Source organism: Amblyomma americanum, chromosome 11 (assembly GCF_052857255.1).
Source record: "Amblyomma americanum isolate KBUSLIRL-KWMA chromosome 11, ASM5285725v1, whole genome shotgun sequence".
NCBI lineage: Eukaryota > Metazoa > Arthropoda > Arachnida > Ixodida > Ixodidae > Amblyomma > Amblyomma americanum.
In genome coordinates, this window is record NC_135507.1 from 124,028,394 (window position 1) to 124,037,095 (window position 8,702).

Here is an 8,702-nt window from a genome sequence, read left to right on the forward strand (position 1 = left end):
TAGGAAAAATAAAGCATTTACTGGCGCGGCCAGCAAGCGAGGCCCGGGCTTCCGGGCCAACCCGAGCACATGCAGTACTATATTCGTGTTTATATAGGATAATGCGCCGCTTCTGCGGCAACTTACTGCAAATGCTTAGATATTGCGGACTTGCTACAGGGCGAAAGTTCGTAACCACGATCGCCTCTAGCATGTGGGCTCATCATGTAGCCATCTTTCGGAAGGCATTTCATTGAGTCCTTTTCACCATCGTGACTGGAGCCCAGTCTGGAAAATAAAAATGTCAGTCAGAATGAGGGCGAGTCGTTTTGAGAGAGATGGGACGGCAGTCAACCAACAAGCGAGCGCACACGAACACCGACAGAGAAACACAGCTCGCCTCCTGTCATATTTGTAGTTTCCTTCGGCGTGGCTCGCAGTCGCCGAGCTGGCTTGTATGTGTTGTGAGCGTTATGCTACGTAGAACGGCGGTTTTCCGTGCGTCGACCCCTAAGACTAATTCCCCGCTTTACGCGGAAATATTCGGACTTTTTTACGACCGCATGCGCCCTGCGTACCGCTGCGCCACGCAATGCTGTTCTTTCTGGAGAGAATCTCTCAACGCCGGAGCCCTCGAGTGGCAAGGGGGAGGCCTCTGGAGGCTGAGACCGTGGGAGCCACGAGACAACCACGAAATCGGCAGTCGCAAAACGAACCTTGTATATATCGAACCTTTCTGTAACCTGTCTTCAGTTCAGTTGTTCTTATCTCATGGGTTGCTTATTCTTCTACGAACGTCAGCGTATTAACGACAGCCGGAACGCTCCTAGCCACCACTCAGGCCTTTTGCCGACATCCCATTTGCTTCAGCGACGCATTATTCAGCGCCATCATGGCGAAGTCTGACCACATGTTTACATACCAAAGCAGGGACCGCTAACCGATGTCAGGCTGAATGTCATCGTTGCGGTGCGTTCCCTGTATTCGCAACATTCCCTGCCTAGGTACCTGGCATCCGCAAGTCTAAATTAAGACTGCGCTGCGTTAGGTTCATGCAAGCGAACAGATACACCCTGATACGCTTCTGAGACAAGTACGATCGTATTTCTTTCTACAAGCGACCGTGACAGCCCGGTTGGTTTAGACTGCGAAGATGATTACGAATGATATTATACCGGTGATTATAGTCTTTTTCTGCTTCATGCAAGCGGGCCCAGATGTTTCCGGAAGAATAGTGAAACTTGGTGGAAGGTGATGCCGCAGATACTAACAGGAAGTTACGCGTAGTTTGCACTTCCTATTTGAACAGTCAGTGTCTAACCGCTTCAGTCATTGCGTGCACGGTTGTGCACGAAAAGATTTTTTTGAGGCCTTTCGTTATTACAAGGATATAATGTACCTACAATATCTCAAGCTATTACTCTGAGCTCTATGCGGCATGTCATATAAAGCCACTTGAAATCATGCACGCTAATTTAGCGCAGAAAGCGGTTTTTAGCGGGACGTCTCCGTGTAAAACGTCAGCGCCGGCCTGGCCTTCGAATGATTGCTTATCCGTTCGCTTGCTGTGCACGCGTCAGCCTTTGAAAAAGTCTTAAAACACACTGATTTATTAACGTTATTATTGATTATTTCTTCTTATTATTTCTTACAGAAATCCATATATACACATTATTCAGTGTATTTAAGGGCTCTTTTCAGACATGGACTTCTTACAGAAAATCATACTGGCTGCGCGAATCATACTCAACGACTGTTCTTCTATCTAGAGCGCAGCGCTGCTTCATTAAGAATAAAACCCGCTCAAGATTCTGGAACAGTTTGTCAATTCGTCGCCGGAAAAGGCATCCACCGGTATGCTGCATGAATATATCAAGGCCATACTCCTGAGGGGCTAACTTGAGAGACGCACTGTGGACGTTTTATGCGAAGCATATTAACGTAGGTTTCGGGCCTTCGCGCGACGCCCGGCGGTGGCCACCATTGACCCTGAAGGTCACGTGACATGACGTCACGCGATGACGTCACATCGGCTGCAGATGGGGCCTCATATCGCGCCGTCGGTCGCCTCCAGGCGGTGGCCACCATTGACCCTGAAGTGAGATCACATGATGTGACGTCACGTGATGACGTCATACCGGCTGCAGATGGGGCCTCATATCGCGCCGTCCGACGTCCCCCGGCGGAGGCCTCCACGCTTCGGTTCGCGCCGTCGCGCGCGACGCGGCGGCGGCGCCACCATTGCTGCATCACGTGATATGTGACGTCACGCCAGGGATGAAGCGGCGCGCGCCCGCCGTCGCGTCAGTCTCTGTGCCCGCAACCGTGCCAGCGTCTTTGCGCCGGGCGTGTATGCGGTCGAGATGCCTCCAAACGCTAAGGACGTTAATAATAGGAATGCAAAACGAAGGCTGCAGCGTGCTGCGGAAACCGATGAAGAACGCGAAGAACGCCTAGCCAAGCGGCGCGCTCAATATGCGGCTCGACGACAACGCTCCGAGGGTGTTTCGCATCCACTGGGCTTAACCTTGATAAGCCTCCAATTTTTTCTTTTCTGTGTGGGCCCATGTTCATATTAAATCGTCTTAAAGAAGTGATATTTGCTTCTTTTTCTTTTCCCTTTAAATCTCTTTATTTGGCACCCTCACCTCTGTGTTGACGCCAGCGAGTTAACCGGACTTCATGCCATGGTAGCCTCGCAGTGTACTTTCACATTTCTTGCTATCATGTTAAATCAATACTCGCGCCAGAAATAATTTATCACCTACTGTTCTCAGAGCGCTGTGAAGTAGATCGAAGAATTTGGAAACAATTGTCGACATGGTAAAGGTTACATCTTAGAGCGCATGCAATAGGCCAACGTATAAGCGTCGTAAAAGCAACGTTAATACAGTCAGGAGGACTTACAAATGTCCTATCTCGTGGACAGCAGTTTGCAGTCCTGAAAACTTCCCTGGAATGTCTTCAGCTTCAGCCAGATTTCTGCCTGTGCAGACTCCTTTCTCGTAGGCATATCCTGCGTGTTTTCAAAGTTGTGTATTAGTGCTACTGTATGCCACGAGCACTTAGAAATCGATCAAGATCCTGCAGTAACGCATAGTCATCATTGTTTTTTTAAAGCGAAAGGTGGTGCAGGGAGCTCATCCGCGATGACCGTCATAAATCAGTCACCCACAGAAGTGACCAGTGTCCGCCAAGTGCCGACGACAACTAAGTTGTTAGGAAACACCGGCGCACGCGAAAAGTCTGTGCCAGCTTAAGTACCCATTCTTTTCCACGTACCTGTTGCGTGACTGCGTCAAACTAGGACACTCTTTGCTACAAGGCAGTTATTGCTCGTAAGTTACATCTTAATTAAAATGACTAACACTACAAAAGTACATAGACAAGAATATCAAGAGGTCCGCCGGACTCTTAGCACAGAAAGACAGGGACAGCAGGAAACGAAGGAGACGATACACAGCACTGTGTCTCCTTCGTTTCCTGCTGCCTTGGTCTAGCACAGCGTAACAAGCACTGCATAAGGCTCTCTGGCTGAACCCCCACTCTTGGTATGTGCCACTCACACAGAGGACGACAACAAGAACAAGCATCCGATGCACAAAGATGCGTTGCTCAATACCGCGGATTTCCACCACTTAAAGTACCTTTGTAATGTCCGTTCATGTAAATCGTTCGCTCAAGTTCGATTTTTCCATCGCTGTATTTCTGCACCTCAAAAACGATTTCCAGTAACGCATCAACAAGCCTGGAAACACGTCCTCCCGTATAAATCGAGGCTGCGCAAGGTGTGAATGATGTTTCTGCGATGCAGAATCCAGCCCCGCTTCAATTTGCACTTATGCAGATGCGCGTTCACTAAGACAAACATTTGCGACTCATGTAGGGAAGTTCGAACGTTGGAACATTTTCCATCCCGTTAAGAAACAGCGACCAGCGATAGTCCGTGAACCTATGGTAGCATACTACAAAAGGATCTGTCCAGAATAGTGTATCTGACTGCCCTCTGTCGCCAGGGCAGATTGTGAATGTAATTTTTTTAGTCTCCGCCTTTGCGGTTTAGGGTTCTTGGTGGTTTAACTTCACAAAGCGACTAAGACTTTGAAGGACGCCGTAGTGCAGGGCTCCGCAAATTTTGACCACCTGGGGTTCTTCAACGTTCACTGACATCGCACAGCACACGGGCCTCTAGAATTTCGCCTTCATCGAAATTCGACCACCGCGGCCGGGATCGAACCCGCGTCTATCGGGTCAGCAGACGAGCGCCATAACCACTCAGCCACCGCGGCGGCTCGATAAATGGATGGATGGATAGACGGACGGACGGACGGACGGACGGATGGAGTCCATACCTAGGATCGCAGACGTCAGTTGGTCTTTACTCCCTCCTAGGATGTCTAGCCTGAAAGAAAAGAGCTGTGAGACAAGAACTGGGTGCTCATTAAAACATCAAAGTTCAAGTTCGCGCATCGCATCCTTGAGTGCGGTGATTTAGTCAATACTATTTTGCATAGATATCTAGAACGGATTAGAGGCAACCTGCCAATGCGAGACGTAGCCTATAGTACAAGCGACAGACAAGACAACCAAATTTACAGAGCGCGTGGCAAATTGGCAGTATATGGGCAGCTGCGTTGTGCCAGATGTGCATGGTTCATATGTGATGCGAACGCCTTGCATAAAACCAGCAATAGTTGCATATGACTTTCTGTTTCTGAAACAGTGATCACGACGAAAAGAACATCTTGTCGCTACATAAGCCGGCACAGCAGTGGTTGGTCTGTGCTGTCTTCTAATATATACTGTCGTGTCGATGTAAACATTGATGGCTAAAGAGCGCACTCGTTGGCGTTTTCGTCTGGCACTGTGGTTTTCTAGACAGCTCCTACTCTAATAAAGGCCATGAAGCAGGCAGCGCGAATGGCCACTGATTCCCTGCTACATATTTAGGTTTCAAATAAGAACCAATTTTAAAATTATCTCCATGGTTACCTGCCCCTTGTTTGCTCTGAGACAATTATTGCCTTCTGACTTTTGAGCATCTTCGACAAGAATATACATAGAAATAAAAGTAGGATCAGGCTCTATAAAACATTCGCGGGCACTGCTTACAATATAGAGTCGGCTATGTGCAATGGAAGTGCTTTTTCTCGTCTTTTGCTTTGTGAAAATTAATGTCTGCGCAGTATATTTCGTCTGTTTATTGTCGCACTATGGTTTTCCACACACAAAAAAAAAACAAAGTTCCGTATATAGGATTTTTCAGCAAACGTATGGGAGAGGTTATCTGAGCTGCGCATCGAAGCAATGTTTGACAACTACAGCAGCGAAACTGAGCCTCCATCATGACGATTCTTGAGATGTCATAAATCTCGTCGTCAAGACAAGGTGCATGCAGGGAGATTCGGGTTTTTATGCACAGTGTTTCTGGAACACATCCATGATATTATAGGTACAGGGTTGGTCAAATGTCTTAGCGCCAAAGGCTTTTAGCTTCAGTCGCATAACAGAGCCATTACGACTATGTTAAAAACCGAATTATCTGAAATTCTGGAAGAAGGTTTCTTGTTGCGTTAAAGAAGCTTCCTGCTTGACTTGCGTTTTGAATGATACTCTGAACGGAGCATTCTAGGAACATTCATTCCGCTTTAGTTGAACACTGTGGCCTTAATACTTTTGATCAAGACTTTACAAAAACAGCTTTCTAAGTGCACCTGTTTCAAACGCGCCTATTTTCGACGTGTTGCTTACGGTGTCACCAGCAAGATAGCGTCTGATCGCCACATCCCATAGTTTATTTGAGCGAATCTCCAGAAGTCGTCCAGCGTTTCAAGGCCGAGCACTTGACCTTTGTTGTTCAATTTCACAACTGAGGAATTATTCTGCAATATGCCAATTTGAAATACTTATTTTCTAATATGGTGTGCTTGAAGAAATTGATCCCTAAAGAGGCGTATGAACTCAATTTATAAGTCCTTTGAATGCCTGCTAAAGATACAAATCCTGGCGGGCTAAGCTGCTGGAGATGAAGGCTGATCTGCGAACAAGAATTCTTGTTAGGGCAAAGAGAGTGACTAATTGCGTTATTTCTTTTCAGAGCCATTAGATGTTCACATTTATAATACTCGATCGTAGAAGGTATTTTGTGAGCACAACACAATATGTTACAGCAAGTATTTGCTTTGCGCTTTATAAAGCATACGATGGCTTCAAGTGTAAACACCTGTGGTGAATAATGGCTATTATAAGTAAATATTCGTCAAAACGCAGTACTTAGACCTCATTATTTTTGTGCGGCACTTTGTATTCGGTGACTCGACGGCTGTAAACTTTTAATTCTTCATATGAGCTCCAAGCACCGGAGTGGTTGCGCGGTGCCTTTTTTTTTTTCGTGCTCTTTGAACAGCCTGTCTTCATTCGGAACAGCAATCCTTATATACAATTAGGACAGAAAACTGTGCTAGTTGGAATAGATTCATATTGAAAAAAAAAATCTGCTTAGAAAGCACGGGCCAAAAAACTAGAGGACAAACACGGCGCTGTTTTCGAAACTGAAACGCTTAATACATGACAGTGGCACAGTTACACACTCAAGGAATGCGCATGCGGACAAAGGGCGCCGTAAAACAAAGATTACATCTGAACCGAAGAATTCCGGTGGTGACTAGCCAAAAGCGCAAATCCCTTATAATAAAGCTGAATAGAGGGACGGGTGACGCATTCGCCACCACTTCCCTTGATATGAAAGGCTACAGAAGTTTCCCTACTTTATTGATCCTAACCACAAAACAAAACCTGAGTTTCATGGTTTGCATAAATATTTGTTCTTTCTTTTTTGCGATATTTATGTCCGTCTGTGGCGCAATGTGCTGACAGATACGTGCCGGCCGAGTCATTCAAAGACAAAATATGTTGCCGTAGGCGCATATACTGACACATCGGCTTGACTGGCCAATAAGTAGCAACCACACGTAAAAGACACTTTCTGCACGGCCCGAACCTTACAAGGCTTATAGCCCGTCTTGTGCCAAACACCACACCAAAAGATTCGTGGACGAGAGGATGTTTCCACCACAACTCCAATCTACGTCATGTCCTTCCAAATTTCTTTAGCGCCGAGAAAACCACACACACATCATAACATATGCGCTCACATTCTTCAAACCATGGATGCGACAGCTTATGTAGGTAAGGGATGATGGCTGGCGTCTGCCCTGCCAACCTTACCTCACCCGGCGCCCTTACACTTCCCTTGAGGCTCTTTAGAAAACATTCGCACACAGAGGCAGCAAGCCCCTGCGGATAGGCGGCTGCTGCCGCTAGACTATTGCACTGAGGAGCAAGGGCAGAACCCATCTTACGATGTCAAGAGCTCGTGAACGCCATCTTCAAGCACGCGACCCCGATCCCCCCTTCACCACCTTCGAATCCGCCGAAGCGGAGCTCAGGACGAGCTTTTCTGTCCTCGGGAGGTAGCCCCAGTAAACATACTGTGCCCTCACCTCGATACGCAGATCGAGGAAATGCAAGGACCCTTCCCGCGGCACTTCAATACTCAACTGTGTTCCCGAGCCTTGCTCTTTGAACACTTTCAGTATATCACACATGACCCCCGGGTGTTTTGCATGCCTTACAAACACCAGATAGTCGTCTACGCACCATAACACCCGCAGGAGCATGCCGTTCAGGTTGCGCACGCGGGGTACATATCGCTAAGGATAGGGACCACCCCCGAGCCTATGCAGACTCCTCTCTTCTTTACGTCAAGACTATACTGTTGCATCACAAACGTCGACCCAATTTAAAAATCTAGAACTTCACGAAATGTTTCAACAGAAAGAACACACTTGTTACAAAAGGCTACCTCATCATTGTCTGCCACGATGCAGTCATTAACATAGCTCGTTAGGGCGGAATGGGGGAAGCAATAAAAGAGATTCAGCACATCAAAACTGAAGATGCCAGTGTCCACCAATCCATGGATCTTCAGTAACTCAACAAGGTAATCTGAGTTCGTTAACCTATAATGGTCGTCAGTACATAGTCCAGACAAATCCCGCTTCAAATAAGTTGAACCCTCTTTCTGCCATGTACCTCTTTCTGACACAATCGCACCGAAAGGTATCCTTTGCGTTTGAGTCTTAACACTAAAGAACACCCGTAGTTCATCGCTTTTCCGACCCTATCCGCCAACCCTATAGTCAGACGCCCATCAAAAACGCCTTTCCCCTAACTTTACCCTGGGTACTCCTTATGAAAACGGCAATAAAATTCAGCTTTCTGCGAAAATGCCCCCCCCCCCTCCCGCCCACTACCTAATATGACAAAAGAAAGAACTTCTTTATCCGACTCAACCACAAGATAGTCCTTGCTTACGAGGTAACTCACCAATTGGCCCAGGGGGACACCTCGAAGTTGAGGGCACTCAGCCTTTTGTAAAACATCCACACATTCCGCCGAGAACCTGAAGCGTCCTGCGTCTTTCACACGCCGAGACCCTGCCTTGTAGAATGTGACCTTCTCGACAGTTGTCGGATCGGATGTAATCTTTGGTTTGCGCCCCATTTGCCCGCATGCGCATTCCTTGAGTGTGTAAGGGTGCTACTGTCATATACATATTTATTAATCCTTTCACTTGCAAGACAGCGCTGCGTTCTTCCTCTAGTCTTTTGGTCCGTGTTTTTGCGCTGGTTTTTTTAACATGATATAGTCAGCATTTTTAG

The 8,702-nt window shown here is 47.1% G+C and overlaps 1 long non-coding RNA gene across 1 annotated transcript; it reads right to left on the reverse strand.

Annotated features, from left to right (window-relative positions):
* Positions 1-135: 135 nt before the first annotated feature.
* Positions 136-4,378, reverse strand: LOC144110988 (uncharacterized). The gene is made up of 3 exons (XR_013309960.1): positions 4,332-4,378; positions 2,887-2,995; positions 136-267 (listed from the first exon to the last, which is right to left on the reverse strand). It is a non-coding gene; the product is annotated as an uncharacterized LOC144110988 (long non-coding RNA).
* Positions 4,379-8,702: the final 4,324 nt, after the last annotated feature.